Source organism: Arachis stenosperma, chromosome 4 (assembly GCF_014773155.1).
Source record: "Arachis stenosperma cultivar V10309 chromosome 4, arast.V10309.gnm1.PFL2, whole genome shotgun sequence".
In the NCBI taxonomy this organism is placed as follows: Eukaryota; Viridiplantae; Streptophyta; class Magnoliopsida; order Fabales; family Fabaceae; genus Arachis; species Arachis stenosperma.
Window position 1 is genome coordinate 88,231,034 of NC_080380.1, and position 20,636 is coordinate 88,251,669.

Genomic DNA, 20,636 nt, shown 5'->3' on the forward strand with positions numbered 1-20,636 from the left:
CTTTAGTCGAAATGGCTTTTGAGGCTAGCTTTGTTCGACTTATTCTTTTCAGTGCTCCCATAGAATACTTGTAGGTTGGTTTTGGTGAGGTCATGGCTTTTTGGGTCGAGTTGTGTCCTTTCTAGCACATGCCTTTCATCTGATCATCTTTGTTTTTAGTAATCACTTAGGTTTACTTTTTATAACGCTGTCGCTTTAATTGGCTTAGGCCAACTTCTTTATCTCGGTCCCTTCTAAGTTATTTCTAGTAATTCATTTTGTTTGGACCTTGCCAGGTCTCTTTTTATGTATTACTTTTTTATAACTTTTGTAGCTTTTTTGGGCCGACTTCGTCATGTCAGTCCCTTCTAAGTTATTTCTAGTAATCCATTTTGTTTGGACCTTGCCAGGTCTCTTTTTATGGATTACTTTTTTATAACTTTTTGTAGCTTTTTTGGGCCGACTTCGTCATGTCGGTCCCTTCTAAGTTATTTCTAGTAATCCATTTTGTTTGGACCTTGCCAAGTCTCTTTTTATGGATTACTTTTTTATAACTTTTTGTAGCTTTTTTAGGCCGACTTCGTCATGTCGGTTCCTTGTAAGTTATTTCTAGTAATCCATTTTCAGGGCTGTTCAGGCCTCTTTTCTATGGATTACTTTTTTATAACTTTTGTCGCTTTGTTTAGTCTGGTCCGACTTCTTTATGTCGGTCCATCCTAAGTTATTTCTAGCAATCCATTTTTCTAAGACCTCGTTAGGCCTCTTTCTATGGATCACTTTTTCTTAACTTCTTGCATTATTTCTGTTTTGGTCGCTTTTCATCTTTGCCGATTTTGATCCTCTCTTGGCCGACTTTTGATGATTTCGGCTTTCATCTTCGTCAGCCTTATCGCGATCGAGCAATGATTTTGGGTTTCACTTTTGCCAATCTGTAACTTTATAATCGAGCGATGAATTTTTGTGTTTCAGATTAATGCGTCTTGATAAAGAGGATTTGTAGAAACTCTAAAAAAACTTTATTTAAAATAGAAAATTTGCAAATATATACATGGGAGTGCTCACCCGTCTTTAAGTTAGGTAATTTTGCAGATCTTGGCCTTGTGCCTCATTAAAAAACCATTTTAGTAGAGGTGTCGAAATCCTTTTCTTGTATAGGATATTGTTTATAATGGTGTAATGCTGTGCCTCCCATTTTAACCTCTTTGCCTCCTTCTTATTTGTAGGGTGTATCTCTGATTTGAGGTTGCTGATTATGGCAGTCATCCATCCTTGATCCTGATTGGATATGGCTAGGACTTTTTTTCTTCTAAGATTGACGGGTTCTGCAATATTTCCTGGATGAGGCTCCTATTATTGTCCCCTGGTTTGGTGCTGGCTAATTTTGAGAGTGCGTCAGCTCGAGCATTCTGTTCCTGAGGTATCTGTCAGATCTCATATTCCTAGAATTGTCCGAGTTGTTCCCTGGTTTTGTCCATGTACTTTTTCATGGTAGGATCTTTCGCTTGGTAGGTCCCTGCTTTTTGCGAGGTGATGACTTGTGAATCACTGAAGATAATCAGTTTTTGGGCTCTGACCTCTTTAGCCAGCTTTAAACCAGCCAATAGTGCCTCATAATTGGCCTGATTATTGGAAGCAGAGAACTCGAACTTCAGGGAGAGCTCGATTTGGGTTCCCTAATTACTTTCTATTATCACACCTGATCCACTTCCGGTTTTATTTGAAGAGTCATCCACATAGAGATTCCAATTTGTGGGATTTCCGGGGTGTCAGTGTACTCTGCAATGAAGTCAGCCAGATACTATGATTTGATGGCTGTCTGAGCTTCATATTGAAGATCGAATTCGAACAACTCGACTGCTTACAGTAGGATTCTTCCTGCTAAATCTGTTTTCTGCAGAATGCCTTTCATAGGCTGGTTGGTCTGAACTTTGATGGTGTGAGTCTGGAAGTATGTGTGAAGTCGTCGAGAGGTTAATATGAGAGAGTATGCGAACTTTTCTATCTTTTGATAGTTTAGCTCGGACCCTTGTAGCGATTTACTGATGAAGTATATAGGTTTTTGTCCACTTTCGTCCTCTCTGACCAGTGCTGAGGCTACTGCCTGACTTCCTACTGCAAGGTATAATATGAGTGCTTCTCCTTCCCGCAGTGGGGTAAGAATGGGTGGTTGTCCCAGGAATCTTTTGAAATCCTGGAAGGCTTGCTCGCACTCTGGTGTCCATTCGAACTTCTTTCCCTTCCTTAGTGTGGTGTAGAAGGGAAGGGATCTTATGGCTGATCCGGCTAGAAATCTAGATAAGGCTGCTAGTTGTCCGTTGAGTTGTTGCACTTCTTTGACACAGGTCGGGCTTTTCATGTCGAGTATGACCCGGCACTTGTCCGGGTTTGCTTTGATTCCTCTTTGTGTGAGCATAAAGCCCAAGAATTTGCCAGCTTCTACTGTGAAGGTGCATTTTGCAGGGTTAAGTCGCATGCCATGCTTTCTTATGGTATTGAACACTTGGGCGAGGTCAGACAGTAATGACTCCTCGCTTTGTGTTTTTACTAACATGTCATCCACACATACCTCCATGAGTTTCCTGATATGATCAACAAAGACCTTGTTCATTAATCTTTGATAGGTAGCTCCTGTATTTCTTAGTTCGAATGGCATAACGACGTAACAGTAGTTTGCTTTTGGAGTTAAGAATGAAATTTTTTCTTGATTGGATGGATACATCAGGATTTGATTGTATCCCGAATAAGCGTCCATAAACGAGAGGTATTTGTATCCGGAGGAGGCATCCACCATAGCGTCAATGCTTGGGAGTGGATAGGGATCTTTTGGGCAAGCTTTGTTCAGATCGGTGTAGTCGGTGCACATCCGCCACATCCCATTTGATTTTTTCACTAAGACAACATTGGCTAGCCATAGCGGATATTTGACTTCTCTTATGAATCCTGCTTCCAGTAGAGCTTGTAGCTGTTCTTCCACAACTTGGGATCTTTCAGGTCCGAGTTTCTGATGCTTCTGTTGTACTGGCCGAGATCCTGGGTATACTGCCAGCTTGTGGAACATTAGTTTGGGGTCTATGTCTAGCATGTCTGCGGCCTTCCACGCGAAGAGGTCAATATTATCTTTTAAGAACTGTATGAGAGACTCATTTATATCTCCTTTTAGGATTGCGCCAATATTGGTTGTTTTATCTGGGACATCTCCGATCTGGAATTTTTCTATCTCTCCCTCAGGTTGTGAACGAAGTTCTTCCCAACCTTGAGTTCCCCCGAGTTCGATGGTGTGGATTTCTTTTCCTTTGCCTTTGAGATTCAGACTTTCGTTGTAACAGCGACGCGCTGTCCTCTGGTCTCTTTTTATCGTAGCGATCCCTTCTGTAGTTGGGAACTTCATGCATAGATGTGGAGTCGAGACTACTGCAGCGAGCTGATTTAGGGTTGTCCGACCTGTTAGGGCATTGTAGGTTGAGCTCACGTCGACCACAATGTAGTCTATGTTGAGTGTCCTTGACCTGTTTCCTTTTCCAAATGTTGTGTGTAGTGAGATGTATCCGAGTGGTTGGATTGGAGTGTCTCCTAGTCCAAATAAGTTGTTCGGATATGCTCTACGTTCTTTTTCCTCTAGGCCGAGTTTGTCGAAGGCGGTTTTAAACAAGATATCAGCCGAGCTTCCTTGGTCCACCAGTGTGCGGTGGAGATTAGCGTTGGCCAATACGATAGTGATGACCATGGGATCGTCATGTCACGAGATGATGCCAGCCGTGTCCTCTTTAGTGAAAGTAATAGTAGGGAGGTCGGGTGTACCTTCTCCTTCATTGACGTGATATACTTCTTTAAGGTGCCTTTTGCGAGATGATTTGGAGATTCCTCCTCCCACAAATCCACCATGTATCATGTGGACATGTCTCTCCGGGGTGCGAGGTGGTTGTTCAGTTCGTCCGACCTCTTCATCCCTTCTTCTTTTTCTAGGCTCATCTGTCTTGCTGGCTAAGTACCGATCTAGTCTCCCCTCTCTCACCAATTTTTCTGTGACATTCTTCAAGTCGAAGCACTCATTGGTGGGATGTCCATAGGTTCGATGGTATTCGCAGTATTCCGTCCAATTTCCGCCTTCTTTTTTGCTTTTAATTGGTTGAGGTGGTGGAATCTTCCTAGTGTGGCATACTTCTCGGTACACTTCCACAAGAGACACCCAAAGAGGGGTGTAATTGTGGTATTTCTTAATCTTCTCTCCATGCTGATCTTCTTTTTTCTTAGAGTCTTTATCTTTATCTTGGGAGGAGTAGGAGAATCTGGATTTTGAGCTCTCACCTAGTCGAGAGTTTTTCTCCATGTTGATGTACTTCTCTGCTTGTTCTTGCACTTCATTCAGAGATGTGGGATGTTTCTTCAATATAGAGTGACTAAAAGGTCCCTCTCATAGGCCATTGATGAGACCCATAATGGTTGCTTCAGTTGGCAGATTTTGTATGTCCAGACATACTTTGGTGAATCTTTCTAAGTAGTTGCGAAGAGTTTCCCGATCTCCTTATTTGATCCCTAATACGCTTGGGGCGTGCTTGGTTTTGTCCTTCTAGATGGAGAATCTGGCAAGAAACTTTTCAGCTAAGTCGTTAAAGCTTGCGATGGACCTTGGGGGCAGATTATCGAACCATTTAATTGTTGTCTTTGTTAAGGTAGTCGGGAAGGCTTTGCACTGAATTACATCTGCGGCATCGGTGAGATACATTTTGCTTCTGAAATTACTGAGATGATGGCTTGGATCTGACGTGCCGTCGTACGGGGTCATGCCAGGAGCTTTGAAATCCTTTGGGATTTTGGCTTTCATAATCTCTTTGGTGAATGGGTCTTGATTTTTGCAGGGGTTATCTTCATGACTGGATCGATCAGTAGTCTTGGTTTTTAGATTGGCTTCAAGCTTTATGAGCTTGTCTTCTAATTCTTTACGTCGCCTAGTTTCCCTTCGAAGGTCCTTCTCGGCCTCTCGTTGATGCTCAACCTCTTTTTTGAGTTGTTTGAGACGATTTTGTTGAGCTTGAGGTGCCTCTAGGATTTCTGCATTTGGTGGACATTTATCTTTGTTTGGTTGAGGAGCATCTTTTGGTGTGTTGTCTGCATTTTTATGCGGCGTTCTGTTCTTCAGATCGGAATCATGGTCGTTGTCAAGGTTGTCTGCCATTATGATGGGATAACTTTCAGGTTCCCTGGCAATGGCGCCAATGTTCCAAGGGTTACCTGAAACTGTAGGTTGATCTCTGACGAGATCTTCTGTACTGGTCGGAGCTGTTATGTCTGACTTGATGACAATGGCCAGAGCCGCCGTGTTTGACTTGTTGGACTTGGTGGTGGTGCTGATCCTTCGTCACCGGAGGGTGGTGGTACCTGCAAGGGACTCTGATGCTTAAGTTAGCAAGGGTATTAAGTAGGTTTTTAGTAGAATCAGAGTATGGGTTATAGCTGGGTGCTCCAATGTATTTATAATGTTGTAGAGTGACCTTATCTGGAGATAAGATAGTTATCTTATCTTATCTTTGAGCTGAGTTATCTTATCATTAAGGGAACTGCTCTTATCCTTCTAGGCTTGTGCTGCCTTGGACTTGGGTCGTGTTCCTCTTGTTTGGGCCCTTTTTGGGCTCTCCTGATGATTTGGCTGAGCTCTTTGAGAAGATGTCGGGTAATCCTGACAAGAAGAGTTCAGTCGACTTGTCATCAATCAGCTCGGGTCATACAACTCGACTCAGGGCATGAACGGTTATTTCTAGTAATCGTGGTCGTTGTAGTATAGTGGTAAGTATTTTCGCCTGTCACGCGGACGACCCGGGTTCGATCCCCGGCAACGGCACCAATATTCCGAGGGTTACCTGAAACTGTAGGTTGATCTTAGACGAGATCTTCTGTACTGGTCGGTGCTGTTGAGTCCGACTTGATGATGGTGGCCGGAGCTGCCGTGTTTGACTTGTTGGACTTGGTGGTGGTGTTGATTGGTGGACAGAAATTGCAATCACACTTTTGTAATCCGCACAACTAACTAGCAAGTGCACTGGGTCATCCAAGTAATACCTTACGTGAGTAAGGGTCGAATCCCACGGAGATTGTTAGTTTGAAGCAAGCTATGGTTATCTTATTATTCTTAGTCAGGATACCAACAACAGTGTTTTTTAAGTTCAATTGTAAAAAGTAAAAGGGCATAAAATAAATAATTGTTACTCAATAATGGAGAATATGTTGGAGTTTTGGAGATGCTTTGTCTTCTGAATTTCTGTAACATAATGCTTCCTCACTTTCAAAAATGCAAGGCTCCTTCCATGGCAAGCTGTATGTAGGGTGTCACCGTTGTCAATGGCTACTTCCCATCCTCTCAGTGAAAATGGTCCAAATGCTCTATCACAGCACGGCTAATCATCTGTTGGTTCTCGATCATGTCGGAATAAGATCCATTGATCTTTTTGCGTCTGTCACTACGCCCAACACTCATGAGTTTGAAGTTCGTCACAGTCATCCAATCCCAGAATCCTACTCGGAATACCACATATAAGGTTTAGACTTTCCGGATCCTCATGAATGCCGCCAACAATTCTAGCTTATGCCACGAAGATTCTGATTAAGGAATTTAAGAGATACTCATTCAATCTAATGTAGAACGGAGGTGGTTGTCAGGCACACGTTCGTGGATTGAGGAAGGTGATGAATGTCACGGATCATCACCTTCTTCATAGTGAAGCGCGAATGAACATTTTAGATAGGAACAAGCATGTTTGAATGGAAAACAGAAATATTGCATTAATTCATTGAGACGCTGCAGAGCTCCTCACCCCCAACAATGGAGTTTAGAGACTCATGCCGTCAAAGAGTATAAAATTCAGATCTAAAAATGTCATGAGATACAAAATAAGTCTCTAAAAGTTGTTTAAATACTAAACTAGTAGCCTAGGTTTACAGAAAATGAGTAAACTAAGATGAATAGTGCAGAAATCCACTTCTGGGGCCTACTTGGTATGTGCTGGGGCTGAGACTTAAGCTTCTCACGTGCCTGGGCTGTTTCTGGAGTCGAACGCCAGGTTGTAACCTATTTCTGGTGTTGAACTCCAACTTGCAACCTGTTTCTGGTGCTGAACGCCAGACTACAACATGGAACTGGCGTTGAACGTCAGTTTACGTCATCTATATTCGCGCAAAGTATAAACTATTATATATTTCTGGAAAGCCCTGGATGTCTACTTTCCAACTCAATTGAGAGCGCGCCCATTGGACTCTTGTAGCTCCAAAAAATCCATTCCGAGTGCAGGGAGGTCAGAATCCAACAGCATCAGCAGTCCTTTTTCAGCCTAAATCAGATTTTTGGTCAGCTCCCTCAATTTCAGCCAGAAAATATCTAAAATCATAGAAAAACACACAAACTCATAGTAAAGTGCAGAAATATGAATTTCGCCTAAAAATTAATAAAAATATACTAAAAAGTAGCTAGAACCTACTAAAAACTACCTAAAAACAATGCCAAAAAGCGTATAAATTATCCGCTCATCACAACACCAAACTTAAATTGTTTCTTGTCCCCAAGCAACTGAAAATCAAATAGGATAAAAAGAATAGAATATACTATAAATTCTAAAATATCAATGAAGCTTAGTTCTAATTAGATGAGCGGGACTAGTAGCTTTTTGCTTCTGAACAATTTTGGCATCTCACTTTTATCCTTTGAAGTTTAGAATGATTGGCATCTATAGGAACTCAAAATTCAGATAGTGTTATTGATTCTCCTAGTTTAGTATGTTGATTCTTGAACACAGCTACTTTATGAGTATTGGCCGTGGCCCTAAGCACTTTGTTTTCCAGTATTACCACCGCATACATAAATGCCACAGACACATAACTGGGTGAACCTTTTCAGATTGTGACTTAACTTTGCTAAAGTCCCCAATTAGAGGTGTTCAGAGTTCTTAAGCACACTCTTTTGCTTTGGATCACGACTTTAACCACTCAGTCTCAAGCTTTTCACTTGGACCTGCATGCCACAAGCTCATGGTTAGGGACAGCTTGATTTGGCCGCATAGGCCTGGATTTATTTCCTTGGGCCCTCCTATCCATTGATGCTCAAAGCCTTGGATCCTTTTTACCCTTGCCTTTTGGTTTTAAGGGCTATTGGCTTTTTCTGCTTGCTTTTTCTTTTTCTTTTATTATTATTATTTTTTTTGTTTTTTTTCCTTTTTTTTCGCAAGCTTTTTTTTTCACTGCTTTTTCTTGCTTCAAGAATCAATTTCATGATTTTTCAGATTATCAATAACATTTTTCTTTGTTCATCATTCTTTCAAGAGCCAACAATTTTAACATTCATAAACAACAAGATTAAAAATATGCACTGTTCAAGCATTCATTCAGAAAACAAAAAGTATTGCCACCACATCAATATAATTAAACTAATTTCAAGGATGAATTTGAAACTCATGTACTTTCTTGTTCTTTTGTATTAGAAACATTTTTCATTTAAGAGAGGTGAAAGATTCATGGAATTATTCATAACCTTAAGACATAGTTACTAAATACTAATGATCATGTAGTAAAGACTCAAAACATAGACAAACATATAGCATAAAACCGAAAAACAGAAAAATAAGAGTAAGGAGATTAAGGAATGAGTCCACCTTAGTGAGGGTAGCGTCTCCCTCTTGCAGAACCAAAGGTGCTCTTGAGCTCCTCTATGTCCCTTCCTTGCCTTTGTTGCTTGATCCCTAGTGATTTTAGTGCTCCTATCCTTAGTTGCTCCCAATAATCGTGTAGAGAAAAATGTATCCCCTGAGGTATCTAAGGGATTTCTTGATGAGGGAATTCCTCATGCTCTTGTTGAGGTCCATGAGCGAGCTCTCTTGATGTGCAGTCAAATACTCTTCTAGTAAGTGATGTGTGGAAAATGATCCAACACAAAACCCATCGGCAAGTGTACCGGGTCGCATCAAGTAATAATAACTCACATGAGTGAGGTCGATCCCACAGGGATTGAAGGATTGAGAAATTTTAGTTTAGTGGTTGATTTAGTCAAGCAAACAAGGGTTGATTTGAGTGATTTGCAGGAGACAGAAGCTAAATTGCATGAATAAAAAAAGGAAAGGGAAAATTACAGTAAATTAGAAAGAACAGTAAGTGAAATAGCTGAATCTTAGAGTGCAAGTAATGTAAATGGCTGAAACTTAAAGTGCAAGAAATGTGAATGACTGAAGCTTAAACTGCAAGAAACGTAAATTGACTGAATAATAAAAGGATTTGGGAATTGGGATTGCAGAATTTAAACAAGGAAAAGCAAATTGCATCAAACATAAGAGTATAAGATGAATTGGTAGATCTCAAACGGCAAAGAAGAATTGCTTGCAGAAGCATTCAGCAAGTAAACTTAATAAAAATGCAGATCTCAGGGGTCAAGAGACTAGAAACCAAGTCTAGATCTCACTACCTTCCTTGATCCAATTAAAAACAATTGCAAAAGAAAATAAAGAACGATTGCAGAAGAAGTAGAAGTAAGCAATTGCAGGAGAAGTAGAAGATGAAAGCAGTAAATCAGAGTTGGATTTAAACCTCAGTTTCTCAAATTATGCAGAAAAATAAACAGAGAGATCTCAAGGTGAATCGAAATATAATTCCTTCAATTCCCCACTCAAGATCCTAAGCAAGAAGAGTGATGAAGCAAGAACAAGGAAGAAGAGAGATCAATTCCCCTCCCCAATTCTCTAAGATCTAAAATCAAAGTAAAAACTCAAAATTACCAATGAAAATTCTAAAAAAAGTGTGTAAAAAAGAAAAAGAAAAAAGGTATTCTCTAAATCAAACTAGCTTTATTTATACACTTCCTATTTTTGAATTTTAGAATTTGGAGTGGGCTCTTTTAATTTGGTGAAGGGTTAAATTTAAATTGAATTTTTGGTTCAATTTGGCCCATGGATGCTTGCTCCCAGTAGTGTGGTCAGCTCTTGGTGAGAGCGCAGCATTGGGCTTCATTGAAGCTTGTCTTGTGCGCGCATGATGCTCCCTGGCCGTGTCAAACTTGTGTAAGGAATGAGGAGCGCAGCACTCCTTTGCTTGGGAGCGCAGCACTCCTTTGCTTGAGTGAGTTCCCAAGTTCGAAACCCAAGGAGAACCTTGATTTGCTTTTCTTGCTTGGCGCCAAAGTAGTGCATAAGGTGTTGCTTCCTTGAGCATGCAGGTTCGAATCTTGGTGAGGGAAGTTACTAGCATTTTCCTTGGCAAGTGGGGGCGCTCAAAGCCTTGCTCCTTGGAAGTCCTTGGTTCGAATCTTGGAGGATGAAAACAAGCTAATTTTTGGCTTGTTTTCCTTGTGGACTAGTGCTCCCTCCTTCCTCTTGATCTTGGGTTCGAATCTTGTGGAGTGAATTGGCAAGCTTTTTCTTTGGATTTATTTTTGAGTGAAGCCCGATAATACTCTTGACAAGAGCGCAGCATTATGCTTCTCCCTTTCTTTCTTGATTCAAAATTAGTGCTCAGCTCTCAAGGAGGGCGCAGCATCCAAGCTTTGCTTCCTTGGTTCATTGTTGTGCTCCCTTGGAGAGCATTGTGCTCTTGGAGAGAGCACTGTGGCTTCCTCCTTTAATGCACCATGCTTCTTGAATGCTTTTGCCACACTTTTCTCTTCCTTGGGTCACACTTCTTAGGCCATGCTTTCTTATTTTTTTTCTTTTCTTCACTTACAAGTAATCAAAACAACCAATCAAAGTATCATAAAATTCACAAAGCTCATTTGAAAACCAATTAATTTTAGCTTAAACTCCATGATTTTGTGTCAATTAAAGGGTGGTTGATTGATTCAAATAAACCATGCAATTCCACTCCAAATCACTTACTTATAATGCAAGAAAGTGCATAAAAAACTAGTGAAACAAGTGAAATTAGCTTGAAAAATAAGCATATGATGACTTGTCATCACAACACCAAACTTAAATCTTGCTTGTCCCCAAGCAAGCATAAAAAATAAGAGGGAATGAAATGAAAAAGAGAAGCATGCATATCCTTATTAAGCATATAGTTGAACTTGGTTCATGGAGTTTTCATGCAGACAATGATAATTCAGTTATTGTTTGCTGTTACATAGGAGGTGTTCCCTTAAAGGCTTACTAAACTTGCTGCTACAAGGCCTTATTTATGCTTGTTCCCTTGCTAACTTTTCTTTCTTTGTTTTTGCATTCAAGAGCTTATTATTCATTGGAGACTTGGTGGCAAATGTTGCAGCAGCATTTAGCTTTATTTTTGCTCAACATTTCTTCACCAAAGGCACATGGCTCACCCTTTTCCTCCTAGGATCATTGATGCCCAGCATATCTTTGGATAACTAAGTGCTTTGTAACTAAGTTGCTCTTTATTGTGGACTTTCAGTTGGCAATCCCAAATCAGTTGATCTAAGTAGCCAAGTTTTGAAATACTCCTTAGAACTTACTTGTCCAAGCATATCCTAGCACAAAAGCACCACATGCATGTGTTCTAGGGTCCAAGCTATTGGTGCCTAGCCTTATTATTTTTTTTCTTTTCTTTGCCACTTTTGGCTTTTTCTTCTTCCTTTTCTTTCTGTTTTATTTTGTTATCAAGAGATCCTTACTGATATGAACACTTATGACAGCAAGCTAGTTCACACTTCAATGGAAATAATATTATGCAGCATTTATTTCATGAGTTATGCATTTAATCAAACACATACCACCACTAACTTCCATTCTAACTTATGCAACATTGGATATTTACTTTCTAATTCAAACAATTCTCTTTTATTCAAGTGTATGGGAAAAAAACAGAATTCAAAGTAAGTAATGGATAACAAGCATTATGCATATCAGCATTCTTGACAAACAATTCCACTTGCAACTAAATGAACACTTTAACAAGACATACAAGAATTCCCAATTTAAAGTACTTCAACAACAAGGATTAAGTGCAAACACAACCTTTTGGGTTGCAGCTTTTCATTCTTCCTCTTGTTGTATCCCTTTTGAGTCATAATGCAAATTATCTTCAAATGTTGGCTAATTTCCTGCATAAATCTCAAAAGTTTCTTGCTTCTCAAGCCCTTAAGTGAATGGTTAGTGTTCCGAGGGTTACCTGAAACGTGTAGCTCGGTCTTCTGGCAAGGCCCGAGGTGGGGGGTCTGTGACCCGAGCTGGTTGTGCTGAACGGCGGGGGGTTGTACCTGCAATGACACTCCGATGCTTAAGTTAGCATGGGTCCAAGCAGATATCGAGTAGAATTAGAGTATGAGTTATACCTGGGTGCTCCAGTGTATTTATAGTAGTTGGCTGCGATCATCCCTGGATAAGATATTCTTATCTTATCTTATCTTTTGGGAGATTCATCTCTATCTTTGCGGAACCGCCTTTCCCAGGCCCTTTCGGCCTTTAGGTTTTGGGCTTAGTTCCTTCTGATGGGCCTTTCTTTGGCCTGTTTGTCCGAGGTCCGACCTCGAACGTGGGCCTTAGGTCGAGGTCGGGCCTTCTATCAGCTTTACCGAGTTTGGAGAGCTCGGTCAGGGTATGAACAGTGCCCCTGCCCGAGTTCGTCTTTTTCGGAAGGTCGAGCTCGGGCATAGTAGTTTTTCAAAATTTGAAAACGGTCGTTTCAGCATTTATTGCTTGTTACCGTTTCTTCCTCGATTTCCGTGCGGCGCTCTGTGGAGGCTTTATTTATTTGCCCCTTTCTTCATTTTTCTTTGTTTATTCATCACTTCTTTTCGAGCATCTTCTCTTCTTTCTCTCTGTTCTTCGTCTTCCATTTTTTGTGCGTTTTTTCAGAGTTCTTTTCTGCGCCGCCGTTTTTCCTTTCGTCGGAGCTCGTCGCTTTCTTCTTTTCCAGGTTTGCTTTTTTCGCTTTTATTCTTCGTACGCTTCTTTTTTCTGATATCTTCTATGCCCGGGTTGCCCCGAAAAGAGGCGCCGCTATTGTTTTGTATGTGTGTGTGGGGGGACTCTTTTCTCCGATCCATTTTTGTTATTCGAGTTGCTGCCTTCTTGTTTGTAAAAGAACTTTGCTTTCTTTTGTTTTTGTTGAATTTGGTTTTTCTGCCTTTGTGTGATTTTTGTCTTGCTGTTGTATTCTTTCTTTGTAGGCAAGATTTTTTTTTTTTTTATGTCTCGAAAGGTGTTTCAAGCAATGTCGACCAAGATTCCGAGTGGTCTAGGTTGGGTAGATCCTGCTCCTTTAAGGGTCCCGTCTGTTGTAGATTCTGAGTATCTGATTAGGTTCCGTAGGGAGTGTAGTATTTGTGAGAACAGGGAGTCTGAGCGGGATTACGAGTTAGCAGCCCCGGAGTCCGAGGAGAGGGTGTGTTTTCCGCCGTTAGAGAGTTCCGAGAAACTTTTCTTCTATGCTTATGATTGTTTCTTCTCCAAGCTAGGTGTCCGTCTTCCTTTCACCGACCTGGAATCCGAGGTCCTTTGGTCTTGTAACCTTGCCCCTACATAACTCCATCTGAACTCTTGGGCGTTTTTAAAGCTTTTCCAACTTTTGTGTCAGATTTTAGGCGTCTCCCCTTCTGTTTCTCTTTTTTCTTATCTGTTTGTACTGACGAAGCTGGGGTCGGGTGCTGGGAAGGTGTCCTGGGTTTCGTTTAGGGCTAACCAGGGTAGGAAATTTTGCACTTTGTATGATGAGTCGTTTCACGATTTCAAAAACTATTACTTCAAAGTCCGGGCTGTTGGAGATGTCCGACCTTTTTCTTAGATGAGAGTGGGGAGCCTTCGTTTCCTCTTTGTTGGCAAGAGAGTGTGGTGTCGGTTAAGTACACTTTCGAGAGTCTAGATGAGGTGGAACAGGCTTTCGTTGGTGTGTTGAGCAGTCTATGGGGTCGGGCACCTTACTTGGATACGAAGAAAATGTTGGGAGATCCAAGCCTTCTCCGTTCCGAGTTAGGTAGCTCCCGACCTCTTTTTGAGATTTCATTTTCATATTTTGACTTTGTTTTGATCTTTCTGTTTGATAACCTCTTTGTTTCATTTCTGCAGAGATGTCTTCTCAGGCTGATTCTATGAAGTTTCTCCGTCGAGCGAAGAAATCTGCGGCATCTCGGAATATCGAGGCTGAAGCTTCTCCCCAACCTTCTCCGCAGAAGACTACAATTGGTGTTCAGACTCGATCGAAGACCATTCCGGTCCCTCAGTTCCGAGCTATAACTCAGGATCCTCCGACCTCCGGACCCGGTCAGCTTTCCCCGACCTCGACCTCGGGTCCTCCCCCCAAGAAACAGAAGACTTCCCGAGAGCCTGCTGGTTTCAATGACAAGGATTTCGATGCTCTCGGTTGGGTTGAGCAGCACATTCTTCCTCAGACTTTTATTTCTACTGATGATGCGTCCATGGAGCATCACTTTCAGTATATGGCGCGGAGTTGTGTTCGGATGGCTAGCCTTCATGCCGCCATTGCTCGGGAGTTTAAGAAAGCTCCCCTTGGGGCGACCAGCTCCCGACTTGAGAAGGCCCGGTCCGAGCTTGATAAGGTTAGTCAGCTGAAGGATGCTAGGATTGCCGAGCTGGAGGAGTCTTTGGAGGAAGAGAAGACTAGGGCTACCGCGGCTGTGGCGGTGGCGAAGACGTCTGAGGAGATGGCGAGGGTGGCGACGGAGAACTATACCAAGCTGTATGCTGAGCTTGTGGAGACGAAGGAGAAGCTGCAATCTGCTCGGGATGACTTTTATGAGCTGGAAGATAATGTGGCCAAGGGTATGGATGCTATGTTTGTGCATTTGAGGGATCAGGTCCGGGTTCTTGCTCCCGAATTGGATCTCAGTTTGTTCAGTACGGATAACATGGTTGTGGAGGGGAAGATTGTTCCTGCCCCTGTTGAGGATGAGGTTCCGATGTCCGACCCCAAGGCTCCGGTGTCCGACCCCGAGGCTCCGGTCGTGAACCCGACTTCACCTTTGGCCGAGGATAGAGTTGGTATGGAGGTTCCAAGCGATGGTGCTGTTCCTGCAGTCCCGATATCCATGTTTCAGCCAGGTGTTGATGCGGAGTCTGGAAAGGGCCTTGATCCTCTGTAATTTTTTGTACTTTTTGTGCTTTTGCCCGACCTGTGGGCTTTTTGTTTTTTGGATGTTTTCTGCAAACATTTTGGACACCTGTTCTGCTATTTTAGCTACTCTTGTAGCTTTATTATGCCATGCTTTGTGTTTCGATTGTCTCGTTCCGCTTTTATGCTTTTTAGTTGTTCTCGGGTAACAACTTTTTAGCTAGCGTTTTGACTTCTCGCTTTTTGCTTTTTTAGTTGTTTTTGGGTAACAACTTTTTAGCTAGCGCTTTGACTTCTCGCTTTTTGCTTTTTAGTTGTTTTTGGGTAACAACTTTTTAGCTAGTGCCTTGACTTTCTCGCTTTTTGCTTTTTAGTTGTTTTTGGGTAACAACTTTTTAGCTAGCGCCTTGACTTTCTCGCTTTTTGCTTTTTAGTTGTTTTTGGGTAACAACTTTTTAGCTAGCGCCTTGACTTTCTCGCTTTTTGCTTTTTAGTTGTTTTTGGGTAACAACTTTTTAGCTAGCGCCTTGACTTTCTCGCTTTTTGCTTTTTAGTTGTTTTTGGGTAACAACTTTTTAGCTAGCGCCTTGACTTTCTCGCTTTTTGCTTTTTAGTTGTTTTTGGGTAACAACTTTTTAGCTAGCGCCTTGACTTTCTCGCTTTTTGCTTTTTAGTTGTTTTTGGGTAACAACTTTTTAGCTAGCGTTTCTCGAAGTCCTGGTTCTTTGCCAGCTTCTTTCTTGGGTCCGAGTTTACTCTCGGACATCGGGATCCTTGAGTACCCCTTTGGTCAGGTCCGACTTCGTTGTTTGGTCGGCCTTTTTTAAGTTATTTTTGTAACTTCTTTTCTATTTGGCTTTTTGAGCCATTTTAGAGTTACTTTTATAACTTCTCACATTAATTTGAACCTCGTCGCTTCATCTTTGCCGACCTCGTATGGCCTTTGGCAAATGATTTTTTGCGTTTTGCCGAGCATAAATTAATGCGCCTTGGTGGGGTACTTTTTAGGATATGCTTTATAACGAGAAAGAGAAAATAAAGAAATTTGATTAGTATTAAAAAGAAGAATATGTACAAAGTGTTTACCCTTTTGACTAGGCCGGGTGTCCTACTTAACCGGGTGTCTCATTAAAAAACCCTCGTGGGGAAAAAGAGTACACCTCGGGTTAAGTTTTTCTAGCTGTAGTATCGTCTTAGGTTACAGGCGTGCCAGGTTCTGGGCAGCTCATTGCCTTCTAGGTCGGATATCTTGTAGTAGCCCGTCCCTAAAACTTCTGTTACTTTGTAGGGCCCCTTCCAATTTGCGGCTAGCTTTCCTTCTCCCGATTTTTGTGTTCCGATGTCGTTTCGGATTAAAATCAGGTCGTGAGTGGAGAAGCTTCGTTTTATCACCTTTCGGTTATATCTGAGGGCCGTTCGTCGTTTTAAGACTTCTTCTCTGATTCGGGCTCTTTCTCGGACCTCGGGTAGGAGGTCGAGTTCTTCCCTTTGTGCCTGAGGGTTGCCTCCTTCGTTGTAGAAGATGGTTCTGGGTGATCCTTCGTCTATTTCGACGGGAATCATTGCCTCCATTCCGTAGGCTAGTCGGAATGGGGATTCTCCTGTTGTAGAGTGCGGGGTTGTCCGATATGCCCATAATACCTGGGGGAGTTCATCGGCCCATGCCCCTTTGGCCTCTTGGAGTCTTCGTTTTAACCCGGCCAAGATGACTTTATTTGCGGCCTCTGCTTGTCCATTGGCTTGCGGGTGTTCGACCGATGTGAACTGCTGTTTGATTTTTAGCTCGGCCACCAAGTTCTGAAAACTTGTGTCTGTGAACTGTGTTCCATTGTCTGTTGTGATGGAGTAGGGGACTCCGAACCTCGTGACAATGTTTTTGTATAGGAATTTACGGCTTTTCTGAGCCGTAATAGTGGCTAAGGGTTCAGCCTCGATCCACTTTGTGAAGTAGTCGACCCCTACTATGAGGTACTTGACTTGCCCCGGTCCTTGTGGGAATGGGCCGAGTAGGTCGAGTCCCCACTTTGCGAAGGGCCATGGTGCGGTGATGCTTATGAGGTCTTCGGGCGGTGCTTTGTGAAAATTGGCGTGTTTTTGGCAGGGGGGCATATTTTCACAAACTCTGCCGCGTCTTTTTGCAAGGTCGGCCAGTAGAACCCGGCTCTGACTATTTTCTTGGACAGGGCCCGGGCTCCGAGATGGTTCCCACACATGCCTTTGTGGACTTCTTCGAGGACGCTCTTTGTTTCTGTGGTCGGGACGCACCTCAGGAGGGGGTTTGAGAATCCTCTTCTGTATAATACGTCGTGGATTAACGTGTAGTTCTGGGCGTCTTTTGTAAGCCTTTTAGCTTCTTTTCTTTCGGCGGGGAGAGTTTCCGATTTCAGATAGTTGAGTATGGGGGTTATCCATCCTTGTTGTTGCCCGGATATATTTAGTATTTCTTCCTCCCTTAACACGGAGGGGGATTGTAGAGTTTCTTGGAGGAGACTTCTGTTGTTCCCTCCGGGCTTGGTGCTAGCAAGTTTTGAGAGGGCGTCTGCCCGGGCATTTTGCTCCCGGGGTATGTGCTGGATTTGTATTTCCGGGAAGTGTCGTAATTGCGCCTGTGTTTGGTCTAGGTATTTTTTCATAGTAGGGTCTTTGGCCTGGTAGCTTCCATTTACTTGTGATGTGACGACCTGGGAGTCGCTGAAGATCGTGATCCTCTTTGCTCTGACCTCTTCGGCTAGTTTTAGTCCCGCTAGTAGGGCTTCGTATTTGGCTTGGTTATTTGAGGCCTGGAACTCGAATTTTAGGGATAGCTCAATCCGTGTTCCTTGATCGCTTTCGAGTATAACACCGGCCCCGCTTCCTGTTTTGTTTGAGGATCCGTCGACATACAGATTCCATGAGAGTGGGGTTCCCGGGGTCTCAGTGTATTCTGCGACGAAGTCGGCTAGGTATTGAGATTTTATGGCAGTCCGGGCTTCATAGTGGAGGTCGAACTCGGACAATTCCACCGCCCATTGTAGGATTCGTCCTGCCATGTCTGTCTTTTGTAGGATGTGTCTCATGGGTTGGTTTGTCCGGACTTTGATGGTGTGGGCTTGAAAGTAGGGGCGGAGTCTCCGAGCTGTGAACACTAGTGCATAGGCGATTTTCTCTATTTTCTGATAGTTTAATTCGGCCCCTTGTAGTGCTTTGCTTACGAAGTATATGGGGTGTTGCCCCTCCTCATTTTCTCGTATTAGTGCCGAGGCGACTGCCCGATGTCCGACCGACAGGTATAGTACGAGCTCTTCCCCTTTTAGAGGTCGGGTTAAGATTGGTGGCTGCCCGAGGAATTCCTTGAATTCTTGGAAGGCCTTTTCGCATTCCGGGGTCCAAGAGAAGGGTTTCCCTTTCTTTAGGAGTGAGTAGAGAGGGAGTGATCTTATCGCTGATCCTGCCAAGAATCTTGATAGGGCGGCTAGTCTCCCATTTAGTTGTTGTACTTCTTTGACACACGTCGGGCTTTTCATATTGAGTATTGCTTGGCATTTGTCCGGGTTTGCTTCGATGCCTCTCTGAGTCAGCATGAAGCCTAAGAACTTCCCGACTTCTGCGGCGAAGGTGCACTTTGTCGGGTTAAGTCTCATGTTGTGTTTCCGGAGGGTGTCGAAGATACTGCTGAGGTCGGCGACCAAGTTTCTGTCTTCTTGTGTCTTTACTAGCATGTCGTCGACGTACACCTCTAGCTGTAGCCCGATGTGTTCTGAGAACATTTTGTTCATTAGCCTCTGGTAGGTTGCCCCTGCGTTCTTCAGCCCGAAGGGCATTACTACGTAGCAGTAGTTTGCCCTTGGGGTTATGAACGAGGTCTTTTCTTGGTCGGGTCCATACATCGGGATTTGATTGTATCCCGAGTATGCATCCATGAAGGAGAGGTATCTGCAGCCCGAAGCGGCATCGACTAAGGCGTCGATGTTCGGTAGTGGATATGGATCTTTGGGGCAGGCTTTGTTGAGATCCGTGTAGTCGACGCACATCCTCCATTTTCCATTGGGCTTCTTCACTAGGACCACGTTTGCGAGCCATAGGGGGTACTTTACTTCCCTAATGAACCCTGCATCTAGTAGTGCTTGCACTTGTTCTTCTATTGCTTGCATGCGTTCGGGCCCGAGCTTCCTGCGTCTTTGTTGGACAGGTCGGGATCCCGGGTATACTGATAGCTTATGGCACATCAGGTCGGGGCTTATGCCTGGTATATCGGAGGCTTTCCAGGCGAAGAGGTCGGAATTCTCCCTTAAGAGGGTTGTGAGTTCCTCCTTTAGGCCTGCTTCGAGGTTTGCCCCTATGTTTGTTACTTTCTCGGGTGTGTTCCCGATCTGGATCTTTTCGGTCTCTCCTTCTGGTTGTGGCCGAAGATCTTCTCGGGCTTGGACTCGCCCGAGTTCTATTGTGTTGACCTCTTTCCCTTTTAGGCTCAGGCTTTCGTTGTAGCATCGTCGTGCTAGTTTTTGGTCGCCTTTTAGGGTAGCGATTCCCTTTGCGGTAGGGAACTTCATACAGAGGTGTGGGGTCGAGACTATAGCCGCTAGTCTGTTTAGGGTTGGTCGTCCGATGAGGGCATTGTATGCTGAAGTGACGTCGACTACAATGTAGTCGATGCTTAGTGTTTTGGTTTGCTCGCCTTTTCCAAAGGTAGTGTGTAATGAGATGTATCCCAAGGGGCGGATCGGGGTATCTCCTAGTCCAAACAGGTCAGTGGGATAGGCTTTTAGCTCTTTTTCTTCGAGTCCGAGCTTGTCGAAGGCTGCTTTGAACAGGATATCTGCTGAGCTTCCTTGGTCGATCAGGGTTCGATGTAAGTTGGCGTTGGCTAGGATGATGGTGATCACCATAGGGTCGTCGTGTCCGGGTATTATTCCAAGAGCATCTTCTCGGGTAAATGAGATAGTAGGTAACTCGGGTAAGGGGCTGTCTTCTCGGACATGGTAGACTTCTTTGAGGTGTCTCTTCCGTGAGGATTTGGATGTCCCTCCCCCTGCGAAACCTCCGTTTATCATGTGTATGTGCCTTTCAGGAGTTCGCGGGGTTCGTGTTTGCTCGGCCCGATCTTCGTTATCTCCCCGTCTTCTCTTTCTGGTTTCTTCTCCTTTCTCAGCTATGTATCTGTCGAGTTTTCCTCTCTGGCTAGCTTTTCTATAACATTCTTTAAGTCGTGGCAGTCGTTAGTAGAGTGGCCGTAGAGTCTGTGATATTCGCAGTACTCGGACCGATCTCTTCCTGCTCTCTTGTGCTTCAGAGGTTTGGGTGGTGGGATCTTCTCGGTGTGGCATACTTCTCTGTAGACGTCTACCAGGGAGACTCGGAGGGGAGTGTAGCTGTGGTATTTCGTGGCTTGTCCGAGTTGGATTCTTCTTTCTTTTTCTGTTCCCGATCTCGATCTCGGGGCGGGTAGGTTGACTCCTTCCTGGAAGAGTCTCTCAGCTGGGAGGTTTCTTCCATGTTGATATACTTTCCTGCCCGTTCTTGTACTTCGTATAAGGAGGTCGGGTATCTTTTGGATAGGGATTGGCTAAACGGTCCTTCTTTTAGGCCGTTTGCTAGTCCCATGATGGCTGCTTCCGTGGGCAAGTGTTGTATGTCCAGGCAGGCCTTGTTGAATCGCTCCATGTATTCTCTGAGAGTTTCTTGGTTGCCTTGTTTGA

General features: G+C 43.4%; 1 non-coding gene across 1 annotated transcript; it reads left to right on the top strand.

Moving 5' to 3' along the window:
• The first annotated feature begins 5,743 nt into the window (after positions 1-5,743).
• On the top strand, positions 5,744-5,815 carry TRNAD-GUC (transfer RNA aspartic acid (anticodon GUC)). The gene has a single exon. It is a non-coding gene; the product is annotated as a tRNA-Asp (tRNA).
• Positions 5,816-20,636: the final 14,821 nt, after the last annotated feature.